The sequence below is a fragment of the Ptychodera flava genome, chromosome 2, assembly GCF_041260155.1.
Source record: "Ptychodera flava strain L36383 chromosome 2, AS_Pfla_20210202, whole genome shotgun sequence".
NCBI lineage: Eukaryota > Metazoa > Hemichordata > Enteropneusta > Ptychoderidae > Ptychodera > Ptychodera flava.
The window spans coordinates 12805375-12824539 of NC_091929.1; the positions used below are offsets into that span (position 1 = coordinate 12805375).

At 36.2% G+C, this 19165-nt stretch overlaps 1 protein-coding gene and 1 pseudogene across 1 annotated transcript in view; both read left to right on the forward strand.

The window, feature by feature from the left end:
* Positions 1-14321, forward strand: part of LOC139114818 (glutathione S-transferase A-like) — a 41647-nt gene extending 27326 nt beyond the window's left edge. The window contains exon 6 of the transcript XR_011547953.1: positions 14170-14321. The gene's annotated coding sequence lies outside the window, so the exon portion shown is untranslated. The remainder of the gene's footprint in view (positions 1-14169) is intronic.
* LOC139114829 (glutathione S-transferase A-like) lies at positions 1030-14321 on the forward strand (annotated as a pseudogene).
* Positions 14322-19165: the final 4844 nt, after the last annotated feature.

Here is a 19165-nt window from a genome sequence, read left to right on the forward strand (position 1 = left end):
TATTGTCCAGTCCTTACCAGATATCGGAGGTACCACGGGACCGACCGTAATTGAAGACGAACACGCCGGTAGAATTGAGATTGATGGCTTTATTCACTGCACGGGAACTCAGCCCGAGTTACAGATTAAACTCCCATATATTTATGAATGAATGTCAATAAATAAAATAAAATATTAAGCTAAAAATGGGTATATGTATTGATGATGCCCTCGCCTACGGCTCGGGCATCATCTATATTTCGATCATGACCACCATCCCTTGGGCAGGCAATAAATCGTGATATTGCCCTCGCTCTCATGTGTTATTATTTAACTGTGACATCAACCATGTACCATGGCATTGCATGGGATATGGACCGCCACCCTCAGTGATGGGTATAGTGATACTAACATCGCATTTTGAATTGCGGCAAGAGTTGTTCGGTCAACTATTTCAATTTTTGTTTAATTTAGCGTTTTCTCTTATTTTTATTTATTTATTTATTTATTTATTTGTTTGTTTGAGCGTTTGAGTTTTGGTTTGTTTATTTATTTGTTATTTATTGATTAGGGGTTTGCTTGTTGTTGTTTGATTCGTTTGCTGTTCATTTTTTATTCATTTAGCCTATTTGGTCATTTTTTGTTTTTGTTTGTTTGTTTGTTTGTTTATCCGGGGTTCTCTTAGATTAGACTGGGCGAGAATTCAGCCGTCAACAGTCGCATTGGACAATGCCACTCAACAGTCGTCGGTCCCTTCTCTTGCGGATGAACAATGGAGTCCGAGTTCAATGGGTTGAAGTACATATTAAAATAAATCATTTTATAATAAGACTAAAAAGAGTGGAAATTACATCAATTGTTTCTGCTAATAAATTTTTGAAAAGTGTGGGTGCTCAGATAAAATGCATTACACATTTTGCAAAATTTAAACAATTTTTTTTCAAGCAACTACGGCCATAGCTCATCGTGAGCATGCTGACTCTTAGGAGTTACCTGTAATTTGCATGACAGAGAGTGACACAGGTCAACACCAACTGGCTGACATTTGATAGGCTGGACGTCATCCAGACCTGTCCAGGGCAGGGTACCGGGTAGAGTCCGATTTTGCTTACTCACAGTGATACACAACACGAACTATTTACCCAGGGTTTCCGGTTGCGGTGTCCCTCTGAACAGAACGCAATACTTTTAATATTCCCTTCAATCCTAACTGAGTAACTCGACGTCTAACAACATCATGGCATCTGAAATATTTCTGTACTGGGGCTCCGGAAGTGGACCATGCTGGAGAGTGATGCTTGCATTGGAGGAGAAGGGTTTGAGCGGTTACGGGAACAAGCTTATTTCGTTCGACAAGACAGAACACAAATCCGAGGAAATCTTGAAGTTGAATCCACGCGGACAGGTATGATTTGATATCGCATTGTTCGTGGTGTTTGTAGATTAGTTCAGTCCATCGACGGATGGACAGTAGCGTCGTCGCATTATATGTTCTGCGAACTTGCAATTTTCGAAGTCTGTGCATATTGCCTGACGGAGGTATCGTTTGTACCATGTTTGTACCTCCCTGATGATGTTGCACATGCACGGCATTCGCACAGTGTTGGCGGAAGCCTTGGGCTTTGCGGTTGCTCTTGTACGTCCGTACAGGTGGGCCGGTCGGACACGTACTGCAGCCAACCAACGTGTCAATCTGTTACACAATAACATAATGACATACCACTTCGCGTCTACAGTAGCTCCACGTGTGTTGAGGTTCTGTTCACTGTGATGGAACCACGGTTACTCAACTGTGAATACAACCATGGAAGTGAAAAGAGGCTGCACAACCAACCGTGATGTGTCGTCGACAAACCCTCATGGGCGTGTGCTTTGGTGCCATGCCATACGTTGTGAGTTCTGCTACAGCCGATCGAGAACTAATCATGTTAGGAAAGCCACCACTTTACAAAGATGTTGTTAAGTGAAGTAGCGATCTGAGCATGTATTTCATGTTTATATAAAACCGTTAATATATTTAACTCAAATCATAATTACTTTAGCAAATTAAGTGAAATTTGCATGCATCAAGAACGCTAATGGTAATGGCATAATAATGTATGCATGCAATGGTAACAATTTTGTAATTTGAAAGCTGAATTTAATAATGAAATTTTGTGATTTCGATGGAAGTCAAATTTTGCTGTGTAATATAAATGCGCTCGCTGAATTTTTATCCAAGCCAGTATAGCTGTAACGTTTGATGATTTTTCCATAATATTTTTGTTTAAACATCACCTGAACTTTCTAACCCCAAAATATGCTAGTAAGATAAAAATATGTATGCAGTATTCTGAGCTTGGTAACTCTAAAATTCAAATGGAAAAAAACGAAGCATTGTAACATCACATTTAACATGAGGAGATGCTGAGTTGTCTGGCAAAGTAATGGGTGTTTCAACGTGCTGTGGGGAGTAGAACAAATTTTTGCATGCAGTAGACTTACTAAACAAAAATAGTATGACATTATTTTTGATAGTATTAAAAAACATTGAAGTATGCACCTAAAAATTTATAGACTTCAGCTTCTTATTAAAACTTTCCACTGACTTTGAATTATTCCTGTTTGAAATCATGAAAAAAAAATCAGGTGTCACTGCACAAAATTTTGTATTGGAGAAACAAATTACTCCATGTGAAATGGCTGTTATTCCTGTGTTAACCCTATTGGGAAAATAAAATTTTTGATTCAAAAAGGAAAATTACACCAATGAAAATTTTGGTTTCAAATCTCAATGAGTTTCAAAATGAGTCCTTACAAGTGGTAGGAAAAAAAATGTAAAACTTCAAGAGGTGGAAAATCTGTCTCCAAGGCACATTCTACCATAACAAAGTGTGATACCAGATAAAGATGAACACGCCCATGGGTGCAATATTACAATACTAATAAAGTCTATGTGATGTTTTCTCTCTGTGCAGGTTCCAACATTTAAGCATGGTAATATCGTCATTAATGAGTCCATGGCAGCGATAGTGTACCTGGAGGTATGTATACTTCTTTATTCCTGAAGATGGCAAAATGTGCATAAAGGGTTTGATATTATCAAGACTGGTAAAAACGTATTGTTATTTCCTTTTTTCAGCATACATCGCCTAAATTAGAGCCCTAGCTACTAGTTAAAATGATTTTTAAGTGTCTGCAGATTGGTCGGTCAACCAACCAAAAATCTAAGTTGGAGTTATCCGAAAATAGTATGAAAATTGCCTGAGTAAGCAAATTTTAAGGTTTTTCAAAAGGAATAGAATAAAATTTGGCTAATTTGTGTTCAAATCCCAAGTGCTGTTACATCTCTTTTCAATACATTTTCTTCAAATAGCTACACTTATCAAAAGTTTTTATTTCAATGGCATTTTCTCACAATTGATTTTGCAAGTCATTGAAGATTGGCCAGCACTGCATGCATGGCCCCCTGGGCAAATTCATAAATCTCAAGAAATAAATTTTCTAACTGTCAAACATTAAAAAATAAACACATTTATGAAACTCTCATGAACAATGAAGTAGTTTATGCAAGTTTTTACAGAACAGTGCAAAATATTGATGTAAATTGTAATAAATTGTACCCACATGTTGACTCATCTGACAAGCCAAATATTTACATTATGACATTTCTAGAACGTGTTCCATATTCCTGCACGGCCCATGGTAATTTGAAAACAGAGACCAACTCAAGGGGGACCAGAAGTGATGACTTGCACATTTTACAAAAAAGGGGATATTTTAGCTGTGTAAAATGGAAATAGCAACACAACAAAATGCTAGCAGACCAGTTTCAAATATTAGCTATGATTAACTTTGTATAACTTCATCTGGCCAAGATTTCAAGTGATTCAATTTTCGGCTACTGGAATAAACACAAGTACAAGCTACGTACTTTACAGACAAGAAGGACTGTGACCATATTGACATATTGTTCAAATTTCAACCGGCAACGGGCACTTATTATTCATAATTCAATTCCATATTTAGTGAAGTCTGTTCAATCCAGTGCAATTATGCCTGTCAGTGTACATGTGTAGAGATGTTCCACGCAAGTGTCTCGGGTTGATGTTAAAAATATTGCTGCTACCAATATCCCATAATCAGTCATAGCAAAATGTATTTTTATCAGATTATAATTCTGATAAGCTCTTCAGAGCTTGCTGTGGTTTCTGCAGGATTCCATTTACCTGAGTTCACGCTGTGCTAAGCATATCCATGTTACCTAGGTGAAGGTAAATTGCCAAATCAATATGCATTTATCCATGTGTAAAATATTAAGCATCTATTCTGATCTTTGTCTGAACATGTTAAATCATCTTGATTTGCTCACGTTGATAAGCAAACTTTTAATATCTTTGAAGTTTTGTTGGAAATGAATAAATTGCTGACAACGGCCAGAAAATAGATGCAGATACCTGTTCCCTGCAATATGGAACTTTTGTACAATAGATGGTAACACATCCAGAAGAAGACCCAAATATGGCCATGTGGTTCCAGAACACAAAAGACAGAACTCCAGTGTTATAATTTCACAGTTGACATACCGGTAGAATATATTATTGATAATCTGTAACCTAATCACTTTACACACACTTTGCACAGACTGGGAAGCATACATTTTGATGCAAAACCTGATAAGGGGTGTTCCTTGGTATTCAAAATGCCCATGTGGGGGCGCTGTTTTATAAACGCGGCCACCCGCTTAAAATCTGTGATTGGTTAGATTTTCTCTTTCCATTGTAACTGTGGCAAATCTGGAATAGGTGACAGTATACCTTTAATCCACCTACTAGACCCTCTGCTTTCTCTAGGGGCTGTAGTTCGACACACACTGAGCATGGCATACTTATGAATATTCATGTCAATTGAGATTATGCAGATAGGTTTGGAATGACCTCATTTGACCCTTATGCCAGTGTTTGGCTGTAACATTACCGTCACAAGGTACAACAACTTCAATAGAGTCCAAGTACTATATTGAATATATGAATAAACTGGTACAGTGCTGTTCTCTTGTAAGCCAACAGTCCAAATTTCTTAGTTCTCAATGGAATGGCACGTAGTCCTGAGATCATGTTTGACAGTTGTTTGATAGCTTCTGTGAAAGATATTTGTCTGAGCACTATAAAAGAATGATGTTTGTTTGAACTAATGAAACACTGGTCCAAAGTGGAACTGGCATTTAAAAGTACAAATGATGACCAACAGTTCCATACATTCATATTTACATTAATACATCCAAACTGGGATGCATATTACATGTGCTTTAGTTGAGATTCTGAGTCAACAATATTAGCATGTAATGTATATGGATCAGCAAGCCACTGGCCTTACTGTAGCAATGTTGCTGTATCATATGTATGTGCACAGGGCGATGCCTACGTGTCCGTCCCCACGAGTGGGTAGGTGTTTCGTTGTATTGCTAATAAAGATATATTCTACCAACCTTTGGTGTTTTGGTCTTAATAACTTAAACTTAGCACTGCCCTTGACAATCTTGCGTTAACGTTTTATCAACATGCTGTATCTATTATCTGATGAGTTTGAGTGCCTAATTGGCCAAAGTAAGCAAGGGTAAATTACTGAGCTGTGGACGCTGTCACCAGATTATCACCGGATTAAATTTGACAAAGTCAACAACGAAAGTTATACCTTGCTGTGTTATACCTTGCTGGCGCGTTCGTTGTTGACTTTGTCAAATTTAATCCGGTGATAGCTTAGTAATTTACCCCTGCTTACTTTGGCCAATTAGGCACTCAAACTCATCAGATAATAGATACAGCATGTTGATAAAACGTTAACGCAAGATTGTCAAGGGCAGTGCTAAGTTTAAGTTATTAAGACCAAAACACCAAAGGTTGGTAGAATATATCCAGGGCTCCCGCTACCTATTCGCCAATTCGCCAAATGCGAAAGAAAGTTAAAAATGGCTACAAAAATTCCTGTTTGGCAAATGTAGTGCTATTGAATTCTAGACCTCCTCAACAGAAAAACTACACCTAACAATAAAATGTTGTAAGATGTTGAAACCAGTTTACCCTCCTTCTTACAAAGTTGCAATGTATTGAAACAGTTTAATCTCCTTTCTACAAAGTTACAAATTTCCTGGTACGTAAAACAAACACTGTTGCTGTTCGATACTACAATACATCATGAACGTAACGGCCTGATACACTGAGGCCTGCTTTGCTTCTGTGAGTCCCTGGGTCGTCCTTGAGTCTATCAAAAGTTTTACCTTCTTTGCTGTATCAAAATTTGGCCTGCAACTACTCATTTTGATAGTAAAAACCATAATTTCAAAGGAAACTTTCACAAACGGAGCCATAATACAAAGGAAAAGGAGAAAATCTGAGGTTTCTGAAAGGTCAAGTCTAGGTCATCTCATCATGTGATGTCATGCATGAAGACCCCCTAATTACACAATTATGGTTCTCAAGAAACCACCTAGGGTGGTCCAATAGGTGAAAGGTAATTTTGCTGCCTTCCAATTTAAATGGCATTCAGCTTGACTGACTCCCATTCGGCCTACTTTCAAACTGCTATAACTTATACAAGAAATTATGTGATTCTGAATGATTTTAATATTTTTGTAGATTCAACCAGTTTAACCTTTCACCACCATGGTTTGTCCCAAATCCATTGTTTTCTATGGTAAAGTTGGACCTGTATACAGGGAACTGGGGGTGAAAGGGTTAATGATCTAGAAGTGAACATCATCAGACATTTCTTGATGATATCAAAATACCAAATGGAAATATATCTGGGCTAAAATGTTATCATAATCATTAAAACAATGAATGCCCTCAAACAGTGAGTAATTTAAATGAACATATATCGTTGTGTCTTGTTTTACAAGAGTTCTGTTTGGCCCAGCCCTTTTTGTCTCAAGAAAAGTACTTATACTCAAGATGCTAGTTCAGCCTGCTTGATCACATCTATGACATACAAGTAAAACCGGGGCCTTAAATACCACAATAATCGTATCTACACTGCCATTGTGCTATACCATAAATGCTGTCTTCTGCATGGAAAATTGTTTTACTTGTGTGTCTCAAACATTTAGGTTATGGAAGACTGCATAAATTTGCCACAAGAGAAGCCTGTAACTTATGACAAGCTATCATACTGTGAATACTAACTGAATGTGGCAGAAATATTCAATCTGTACCTCTTGTAATATACACTGAACATTGCTACCAGATTTTTAGAATTCAATTGTTACCTAATTTTATTTCTGGTGTTTAAAGTTTACCACACAAAAGGATTTCTATCCCTGAAAAGTCATAAAAACACAAATTATAAATGCAAAAACTAAACACATATTTCTTTAATGTAAAAACCATCATGAACATCATACAAAACATCTTGATTTGTAAAATAGGGACTCCTGAATGACGAGAAAGCTGTTGCCACACTTGAGATCATAAACTGGCTAAAAGTTACTCAAAATGGCTAAAAGATTTTTGATTTGGCTAATGAGTTGGCTAATCATTTTGGTGACTTAGGGGGAGCCCTGATATCTTTATTAGCAATACAACGAAACACCTACCCACTCGTGGGGACGGACACGTAGGCATCGCCCTGTGATAAAACATAGTTTGTGCTTGGCATGGCCATTTCGATATATGTCTTTTATTTGCATCCCTAACCAGACCACATGTACCACCAGGCTGTGCAAGCACTGTTGTGTTTGTTTATTGCAAGCACAACCTTTAACACAGGGTCTTGATGCCCAACCTACCTTTCTCCTTTGCTGATTTTCAAATGGGTTGCAAATTTATCCAGGTGCCAAGAAGAGGGAGGAATTCACAAAAGGTGTAGCTCCCCTTCATGAAAGATTTTTAGCTCCGCTGTCAGCGACGCGGAGCTTATCAAATAGGTTGATTTTCCGTCGTCGTCCGTCAACAATTGCCTTCTCCTCTGAAACTGCAAGTATAATTGCTTTGAAATTTTACGTGCAGCTCACTTGGGGTGACCTCACTTAAATTTTTTTGTTCAAATCATGGTGAAATTTGCATATTTGTATTTTTGGGGCATTTTTTGGTGTTTTTGGTAAAAAAAATCTTCTTCTCTGAAACCGCTTGTCCGATTGCTTTGAAATTTGATATGCAGTTTACTTAGGGTGACTTCACTCAGATTTGTTCAAATCGTGGTGAAATTTGCATATTTGTATTTTTAAGGCAATTTTTGTCATTTTTGGTAAAAAAATCTTTAAAAATCTTCTTCTTCAAAACTACCAGTCAGATAGCTTTGATATTTGGTACATATGTCCCTAGGGATGATCTATTTCAGATTTCTTCAAATTGTGCAGAAATATGCAAATTTGCATTTTAAGGCAATTTTTGCCATTTTGGTCAAAAAATGTATTTCTCAAAAAGTACTGGTCTGATAGTTTTGAAATTTGGTATACAGGTTTCTATAGACGACTAAGTAATATATATGGAATTTCTGATGAAATCTGTAATTTTGTATTTTTGGAGCAATTTTTGCCAGTTTTGATTCAAAAAATGTGTATTTCCAAAAGTACTCATCTGATAGCTTTGAAACTTGGTATACAGGTTCCTACAGATGAACTAAATCATATTTATTGAAATTATGATGAAATCTGCAATTTTGTATTTTTGGGGCAATTTTTGCCACTTTTGGTCAAAAAATGTGTATTTCCAAAACTACTCATCTGATAGCTTTGCAATTTGGTATACAGGTTCCTACAGATCACCTTAATGATATTTATGGAAATTATGATGAAATCTGCAATTTTGTAATTTTGGGGCAATTTTTGCCATTTTTGGTCAAAAAATGTGTTTCTCAAAAAGTACTGGTCTGATAGCTTTTAAATTTGGTATACAGGTTTCTACAGATGAGCTAAGTAATATATGTGAATTTCTGATGAAATCTGTAATTTTGTATTTTTTAGGGCAATTTTTAGCTCACATTTGGTTATACCAATGTGAGTTTATCGTATAAGCTGAAGTCGATGGCGTCTGTATGTATGTGTGCATGTATGTATGTATGTATGTATGTATGTATGTATGTACGTACAGTATGTCCGTCAACATCAAAAACACGCAAACCGCTGCACATTTCAGCTTGGTATTTGGTGTGTGGATGCATCCTGGGCTATAGATGGGATTTTGTTCAAATGAAGTGTGCATTGCCAAAATTATGCAAATGAGCTTACAAAATGTGAAAATGGTCAAGAATTAATATCTCGAGAACGCTGTTTTGATTGCTTTGAAAATTTGTGTGCAAGTACCTTAGGTGAACCTTATACAGTTTTATGAATATTGTGAAGATATCCTTAATTTTGTATTTTTGCTGAATTTTTTGGTGATTTTTCTCATTTTCAGTAAAAATTATTCTTCTCTGAAACCGCCAGCCCAATTGCTCTCAAATTTGGGTTGGATCTTTGTGAGGGTGTTACGCTTCTAATTTGTTGAAATTATGACAAAATTGGGAAAATTACTATTTTGGAGCAATTTTGTCATTTTTGGTCAAAAAATCTTAAACAGTATTTTCTTTTTAAAACTACTGGACAGACAGCTTTTGTATTTGGTACACAGACGTACAGAGATGACAATAGTAAGATATGTGGAAATTGTCCTGAAATATACAAATTTGTATTTTTAAGACAATATTGTCATTTTTGGTCAAAACTTGTTCTCAAAATTACTTGTTTGATAGCTTTGTAATTTGGTATAGAGTCCCGAGGGATGTTATATTAGATAGATTTTCTGCTCAAACTGTGGGAAACCCCCAAATTTGTATATTTTAGGTAATTTTCTCAGTTTGTGACCTTAATGACCTACACCAACCAGGATATGTTGTGATACAGTTTTGAAGGCTGTGAACATAATTTTGTTATATTTGGTATCAATTTGTTGGAAATTTGATCCAGAAAACAAAGCTAAGGTGAATTTTTTCATTGCGGACCAATTTTTGCAACTTTTCTATGTGAGACATACAAGAACTGATGAGAAATTTGGATCCAGGATAATTCCAGATGTTGTAATCACCACCCACAGTGGAAGGCATTTCACTATCTGTAACTAACTTAAGTGCTTTACATTAGAATGATAACACCCATGGCATTAATTAAAAATTCCCAAGGTTGTAAATATATTTCCTGTCATCTGATGTTATGTAATACCAAGGGATGGAACATTTGATATTCAGGAGGGGGTAGGGTCTTGAAGATTGATGAGGTAGCATTACTTTTTTACAGATCCCTTGTACATTTTTTACCCACACCCACCTTTTCTTCTTATCAACCTTCTCTGTCTATTTTTTGTTGTTGATTTGCTTATGTATTTAGATTCTGCTTGTCCCATTGCTACAGAAGTTGATATGCATCATCATTTTCCTAAAGATGACTCCAGTACCTAAGTTGGAGACCTTATTTGCTTTTATCATTCTTGTTTTTAGCTGGTTTAAATATTTCTCGAATGGACCAATTCAAACCGAATGTGAGCACACTGTCCTTGACGGTATTTTTGCCATTTTTGGTCAAAAAATGTGTATTTCCAAATGTACTCATCTGATAGCTTTGAAACTTGGTATCTAGGTTTCTATAGATGAACTAAATAATATTTTTTGAAATCATGATGAAATCTGCAATTTTGAATTTTTGGGTCAATATTTTCCATTTTTGGTTAAAAAATGTGTTTCTCAAAATATACTGTTTTCTTGTCTTGTAAGCCCTTGGGGCTGGGTGTGGCAACCAAGCTGTTTAAGACCACACATGACACTTAAATAAATAGATATAACATAACGTAACATAACTGCCCTAACAGCTTTGAAATTTGGTATACAGGTTTCTATAGATGAACTAAATTTGATCTTTTGAAATTATGATGAAATCTGCAAATTTTATTTTTGGGGGCAATTGTTTGCCAATTTTGGTCAGAAAATTTTATTCTCCAAAAAAACTACTCATCAGATAGCTTTGGTTGACATGTTCTTAGGGATGATCCGATGTGATATATTCAAAGTATTGTGAAATCTACGATTGTGTATTTTTGCAGCTATTTTAGCTACTTTTTTCTGGCCACTGCATGGAGCCATCAAAGATTTCCACTTTCTTCATCAACATGTGTCAAAAATAGTTATTCTCTACATAAACACAGCGGAGCTTTATCGGCCGCTAGGTCGCTTGTTTTCTATAGGAGGGGCAAAAGTGTCCAAACTTGCAAGCTGTTTAATTTTTGTTTTTCTGACAAAAATACACTTTTACTGAAGGTTTGTGTGACTATTTTTCTCTCTTCACACAAACTAGAATTAGCAAGTTGTGAGCATGTATGCAACCAAAAATGTTCATGGTCTTCACCATAAACTGTTATGCTATGTTACTTCAGTGAATTTCACAACAAATAGACCTTTTCTCGGTTGTCCCACAATGCATTGCTGTGGCTGTGTGAAACACCGCATATGCACTCAAAACAATGAAAACATACAGATTTGTGGTACAATGGATTTTTATATAATAATGACACAAATTTGCAATGCCAAATAATGCCCTGTGTATAATCTAACCATCAGCGACGAAAATATAGGTCCGGGTGAATCTGCCATAGAGTTCTATGAGTAACATACTCTGCATGTACCCCACAGCTTAAAAGTTCTATGCGTATCGTACGCTTTGGTATACCGGTAAAACTTGCATAGAACTTCTCTGTAATGTCTTGTAGTTGTTGAGATTATGAGTAAATGTATCATGAACTTTTTCAAACTCTGTAAACTTCAGAAGATGGAGGATATTTTTGTCACCACACAATGGTAATTTTATATTCATCCGCTTTTCAAATATTATTCAATGTATTTAAAGTAAATACCAGGACGTAAGTGCAGCACCTTAAATAGTTTTTGTCTTGTGGTACAGGACAAACTGCATGATTGAAATGTGTTGTGGACAAAAAGTCAACTTCTCAGGACAACAAGAGTTTGAGATAGGTCTAATACCGGTAAATACTTTTAACACAAATCCCTCTCATGGCAAAAAAATTTGTTTGTTTGTTGAACTACCAAAACTCATCCATCTTTTCATCTTTTCTGTGTGACCAAACACTATACTTTTGCTATTGTATGTGTGTTTTTAGCTGTAAAAATCAGCCATATTTATCATAGACCGCCTGAGACTCATGACTCACTTATGTTGCAAAATCATATGTGGGGTACCGAGAATTTATCATATATACAGTATGACAAGTTTTGTTTGCTATTTTCTCTGTTTTTGTTTGCTTTCATGCTTAAAGGATACCTTCAAAGGGCAGGGCACTGAACTCATTCCAAGTGAACCGACCAAAAAGGCCCTGGTTCTACAAAGAACAATGGAAAGTAACATTTGGCGGAGAAAACTGGAAAACTCTTGTATTATTTCTTCAGAAATAAGGACAACATCGATGAGGTGAGTAACCTCGAGTGAATCTTTGAAAATGATTACCGGCAGATTTTCGGAAAGCAATAAGGACAGTAACCTTTTAATTTTGTCAAATACTGTTTTGTAGAATTACACGCAGAGTGAGACCAGATTTCTAGTGAGGTGTCTTGTTTCATTAGTTACATTCCGTGTCGATAACAACAACAGAAAAACTGTACAAGTCCAAATTTTGTGCTAAAAAATGAGAGGCTAGAATGGTTTTGCGTTCAGGTCTGTAATATCTGTCGCAGTTTGTTGACAGAATAATTACCTAGACTGTTAAATCCAAAAAATGTTGAGGCTTTCATGCTGTCACTGATCATTTTTACAAACTTTGAGACTCTTTCCAAATTTAAAAAATGCAAGTTTTGGTAGCAATTTTCTTATTCTTTTGGATCATGTGACAATTTAGTGTGCATATTGTTCAACATTACTTGTTGATAAAACATCCAAATAAAATGTTTACCTGTGGCAATATTTACTTTATCACACCAGTTGGCGTTTTGCCAAGTCCGGTGATGATCTATTGGCGTCCAAATAGCGCTATTCATGGTTACAAGTTTGTTACTAAATATAGCTGTACGCACGTGATATCAGACGATGCTGCTTGAAATGCAGATAAATTTTATCAATGTTGCATGCATGGCTGTTGTGGCAGCCTGTACCGGCACTCTGAGTTGTGAAATGTCTTTTAGTATTCATTGTTACACTAGCAGTCGCCTACTAAGATGTGTTTTTGTCATTCTTGCATGTGTAATTTTCAAAAGCGTAACCTAGAAATGCGGACAAATATTTATTTTTGCATATCAATGAGAGAACAATGACTTAAACTGTGAACAGCCTGGCTTGGGATTGTGAAGCATAACGGAGGGTGTTCATTTGGTTTCAAGATTGTGCAATGTCAAGCAAACATTTTAAAACTACAATATTGCTATTTGACAGGCGGTGGTGAGTCCGTTGAAAGCTGATCTCAAAGATGAGGTGCTCATTTGGGAAGGATACCTGAAAGAGGTAAGAGCCAGACTAAATACAATATAGTCTCACATGAGGATCACCACTGCTAGATTTTTAGCGATCTATGCTGGAAGTAAAAAGAATGAGATCACAAATCCATCTATTTCATGAAGTGTATTTCTGAGAGGCGAGACAGTTGGTATGAGAATTCAGACCCTAATCGAATCAAGGTGTTAATAGGAGTGAAATGCTGGCATCATAGTATTAACAAATCTTAAACCACAGAAACTTTCACTACAATGATTTGTAGTACTGTACATTGTACATCATATCAGCATTATTTTGTCATTTTCATAATCCCAGCTCGGAGGTGACTCTTTCATCGCTGGCAAAGACTTCACTCTTGCGGACTGCTGCCTCTTTCCGGCTGTGGCTATGCTTGTCCGCCAAGGAGTGGACCTGGATAAGAGTGCACCAAACCTCGGCAAGTATTACAAGACCGTCAAGGACAGACCATCTGCCCAGGCATCATGGCCTCCACATTTCAAAGATAGTCCAAACCAAGATAGGTTTAAAGATGTGATGTAATTGTGACTTACTGCAGTATATGCTACGTGGTGTTTTCTTGAAATGAGTAAGATTTCCTGTGCATTATTTTTTTTCAGTGTAGAAAAAATTTCAAAAGTTTGTAATTATTACCCAGAATGCAAAGTACCAGTAGTTTGTTTCTTTCCTCAGCTACTAAAAGTGAACCATCTCCATTCATAAAAAAGCTTTGTAACCTGTATCAAAGTTCTGAGAGGTGTATGTATGTTCTTAAAAAGTCTTGTCAGCGATCTTGTTTCTTGGTTAACTTTTGTTTGTGTGCCTCAGTCCAACATGTACAAGATAAAAAAACAATTACTGTAATAAAAAAAAAAATACTGTAATAAACATAACTATTGGAAATCTACCTGTGGATATTGTCATTAAACTTTGTGATTATTTCACACATCATTCACTTAGAAGAAGTGGGGAGTCATCCTGTCTGCAGTTATGCAACCTTTTTGTTGATAGACATTGCCTGGCCTCTTTCTGGAAATCTGCTGAGGTAGAATGTGCCTCGGGGGCAGATATTTGGACTCTCAAACTTTTACTGTAACAATTCTTTTCTGATATACTACTTGTGGGGTTCATTTTAAAGCTCTAGGTAAAAGAAAATTTTTCACTGGCTAAGTTTTTCTAAATTCGGAAATGTTTATTTTTCTCCATTGGGTTAACACAGAAATGGCGGCCATTTTGAATTTTAAATATTGATAAATCGTGGGTTATTTGTTTCTCTGGTACCAAAATTTGCAGTAGCCCCGGATTTATATTCTTGATTTTGAAAGAGAATGGTTGAAAGATTCCTTAAGGAAAGTTTGAGCAAAAGTTTAAGTCTTTCACTTTCTAGACGCATACTACCTTAATGTCAAGCAAATGTGAAGCACATTCAGCATTTGATGTATGTTCATGGTTCACCAGTTTTGAAGCTTTCCAATTGCTGCAAGATTTTCACCAGATATTTTTGATTCTGTCCTTTTGTTTATTCAAAGCTGGTTTAGCCAGGGTAACCAGTTTAGATACAGCCACCATCTTAAATTTTGGATATGCACAGGGGATGTAGGCATATGTTGTGCATAGCAACAGACCTGTTGTATGGGTATAATACATGCTGCAGTAGACGGGACAATCCCCTCCCTTCAACAGATCATTTGTCAAAATAAGTGAGCCAATCAGACTCATCAAATATGTGCAGAATGGACACACGATGGAAAGATTCTAGATACACATACCGTACAGTCAATAACCCTAATGTGAGAATTGATGGACCAGAAACTGCATCTTTCAAATAATAATAATTATGTCAATAATAATAATTTTTTCACCATTTGTGTAACGGGTATGTCAATTCAAGCTCTTGCTCTACTCCCTAAAGCATGTTGCAACAGCCGCTATTTAATATCTGAACATTGTGTATACGTGTAAAATGCAGTTGTTGTTGTTAATATTTGAAGTCTAGTTCAAGATTAGGATTCACTTGTCAACAATAACAGTGTAGTGTGCATGTGTAAAGGCTGTGTTGACAAGCTGAATACTGTGTATCTCAACATGCTTTGGGGAGTAGAACAAGAAACTGTAGTAGATATTAAAATAGGTTACAGCTACTGGACCCCTTAATAAGTATGCTGTGATACATTCTGATGGTATAACAAGGTGTGTGCTATTCTGCAAGATGTTGTCTTTTTGTGTCAGAACTTTATTTGAAGACATTAAAGCCCCTGCAGCTGTAACTCTTAAAATTTGTTGACCTCAAAAAGGCTTTCGATTTTCTCTGGTTTCAATTCTACACATACCAGTAGTCTTTCACTAATGAAAAATTGGACAAGTAAATTTAAGTTTTAACCATTCTTTTGATTTCCGGCCATTTTTACGGTTGGTAGTATCACAAAGAAAACCAGGCACTATGGTGTCCCAGTGGAAAACATTCAGCACTATGCATTATATATTGGACTACTCTGTTGTTTCTGTGAAGATTCCAATGCATATATGCACTGTGTACAGTTGTTTTGCTTTATTTTATGTTGGGGCAAATATCTATTATTTATCTTGTTCAAAAATGCACATGCCGTCCCAGTGAACAGTTTATTATACTTGTATAACACCCCTCAATGAGTAATTTCCCACAAACTTGTTTTGGTTTGGAAGTAAAATCACAAAAATATGCTAAATGACACAACTATTGGCCTTTAATCACATTTTGTATTATTTTGTAACAAATTAGTTTCATAAAACAAAATTCAAGCCACTGGGATTACTTCACCATGCTTGAATTTCTGGCAACTAATTGTACCAGCTTGTACACCTTGTATCAGAGAGCTCAGTCAGACTACAAGCATTGTAATTACTGCTATTCACAGCTCTGAAAATACGAAAAATATAAGCCTCAAAATAATCATGCAAAACAAAAAAGTCATCGTCAGTACAGTATCCGATTTCACTTGATATTACTTGCTGACTACACAAGTGTGTGGCCGAGGTGACCTGCAGTATGTGAGAATGCCGTACAACAGGTTCAATTTTGAGGACATTGTCGTGCAAGGGTGCTTCCTAGCTGCAACAATGCTTGTAAGACTTGAATCTTGCTATAAGGTACTACAAATACAAAAAAATACCGCAATTATTCGGTGTCGCTCAAATTTGATCAGAATTGGTATATACCAGTATGTGTACCAAAGATCAACAATACATATTGTTTCTATCTGTTCAGTGCAGGAAAATTCTACGCTGATGTTATGACAATGATTTCTGCACAGTACAACCAGAAATTTAAACCAGCAAAAAAAGAATGACAAAAGTAAATAAGGTCTGAAACTTAAAGTACTGGAGTTCAACTTTAGCAACATGCATAGCAGAAACAGTTAGTCCCTCTTAGTTGGACCATAGACAGTCTTCCCCCCCTCTACTGTCTATGGTTTGATCTGGTCTGTTAATATGTAACAGTTCATAAACAATGACAGGAAATGAGTCAAGTCTGTTTAAGACTCTGGCCATTACTCCTGCACATTTGTAGGATTTCGCTTTTTCTTACCTCATATGCACATTTTTGACACTGACATGTTCATTTGAACAAATTCACATCTCAACCCCTGCATCTACCTGTATACCAAATACTGAGATGGTAGCTTTGGCGGTATGGGAGCCTTTGTGTGTGACGGACATACATCCGCACATACCCACAATATACAGACGCCACTCAGACTCATCATATAAGCTCTTTTTGGTATTTATATACAAAACCAAATATGAGCTAAAAAACACAGAAAAGAACTTTGTCGTGCATCAGTATCAACAACTACGACCATAGTAATTTGCATGCCACCATAGCTATTTGCATGCCAATATTTTGTCAACTTATTTTCTGAACATGTTGGGGTGCGTCGAGTAAGCACCCATCCACATTACTAAGGAAATCATATTCTCCGGACCCTGGGCACTTCCGTTGATAAATCAGTCAGGCAGAAAATAAATAACCAGAAATGAATATTATAATAAATGTGATCACTTTATTCAAAGACCGGTACACATTAAAATAATCCTGGGATACCACAAAGAGACTGCAGCTAAAACACTGACAAATGTTACCTGTTACATTTTCAAATTTTACAAATGTGATACAGTACACTAAAGTAGAAATTAAACTCAATTTTGGACGATTGCATTTGAAAATGGTATATTTTTTACAAAACCTAAAACAAAAAAAAACACTAAACTCCAAATTTGCTTTAGACAAAACAGTATTGCTTGGCAATTCAAAACAAGGTATGTCATTGAGTTCGGTGTGATACTTCCCCTATGATTCTGAAGGTTTTATGAAAAATCAAAACCCTATAACTTGTGGATTGAATACAGTTTTACTTCTTACCCCTCAACTTTTTCTATTTCACTGTTGATCATCTTGTTGTTAACACAGTTCTCTGTAAAATTGCACCAGCATGGTTGCCTAACTACTCTTTTCAGTTATATCTGAAACTGATGCAGCATATCATCGGCTTATTTCTGAAGAGACTGCCAGTAAAACAAGTGAATTCTTCTCCAGACTAAAGGTCCATTGACAACAGGAATATCAGATATTCTTCATGTATTAAAGTATACAGTCCCCTGTAATCTAAATATACCCATATATGGTCAAAGGGGGTTCCTTGGTATTCAAAATGCCCATGTGAGGGCGCTGTTTTTAAAAAGCGGCCACCCGCTTAAAATCTGTGATTGGTTAGATTTCCTCTTTCCATGGTTACTGTGGCAAAATTGGAACAGGTGACAGTATACCTTTAACTGTGTTGTAAGTCAACCACTGCTTGACATGAGGCATTTCAATGGGACTTTGAGAGTAGAACAAGAAAATGTATTATGTAAAAAGATGAAAACTCAAAAGTAATGGAAACAAATCAAGAATTATAACTGTTGGAGCTTGTAATCTACCGGTACCTGCAGTTGCAATGCCTCGCTTGTCAAATTCCTCTTAAATTCATCTTTGAATAGAATAAAACTTTTCTCAGTTCCTGAATTTGAATATAGGAGAATTTGAGCACATTTGCAAAGTTGAACTTCTGCTTATCAGTGAAATAATTAAACATGAACAATAAACAAGACCAAAGTTTGTCTTCTATTTACTTATTTTAGCATTCTGATATCTATGGGTGTGTGAAGGTAACAACACATGGCATTGAAAAATTTCTCTAGTAAAAGTTTTGATTTCATTTTATTCATCAAGGATCTCAACTAGACACATTTGATCAGCACGTGATCTCTCTTGATCAATCAATAATAAATTTTTTATTCAATATTTCTCTTGAGCCTGTTATCATGAAAGCAATGAAATGAAAGAAATTCGCAGAGTAATATAATTATTCTAGCTTGCTATATAGATGACTGAGATGTTTCAGTGTTAACCAGAAGTTGTAATAATTATCAGTTACTTTCAGCAGGGCAGTGACTGGCAGGCACAGTAAAACAATAGGTCTCTACACTTAGAGGGAGTTCCTGAACACAGTCAGTGATAATGTTTTGGTGTTTCCCATTGGCATTTAAGCTGTTGTTTGTGTTGGTTGCAATATAATCACATGATACTCCAAGGTCAAAGTAAATACAGATTTTAAACTGAATACACACAGACTCAGTTGCAGTTGTTGAATTTGTGTACTCTCAGTGCTATACCAGTCCTGTACATGGTGAATGTTCATGTGATATACTACCTTAAAGGGCCAGGAAACTTTT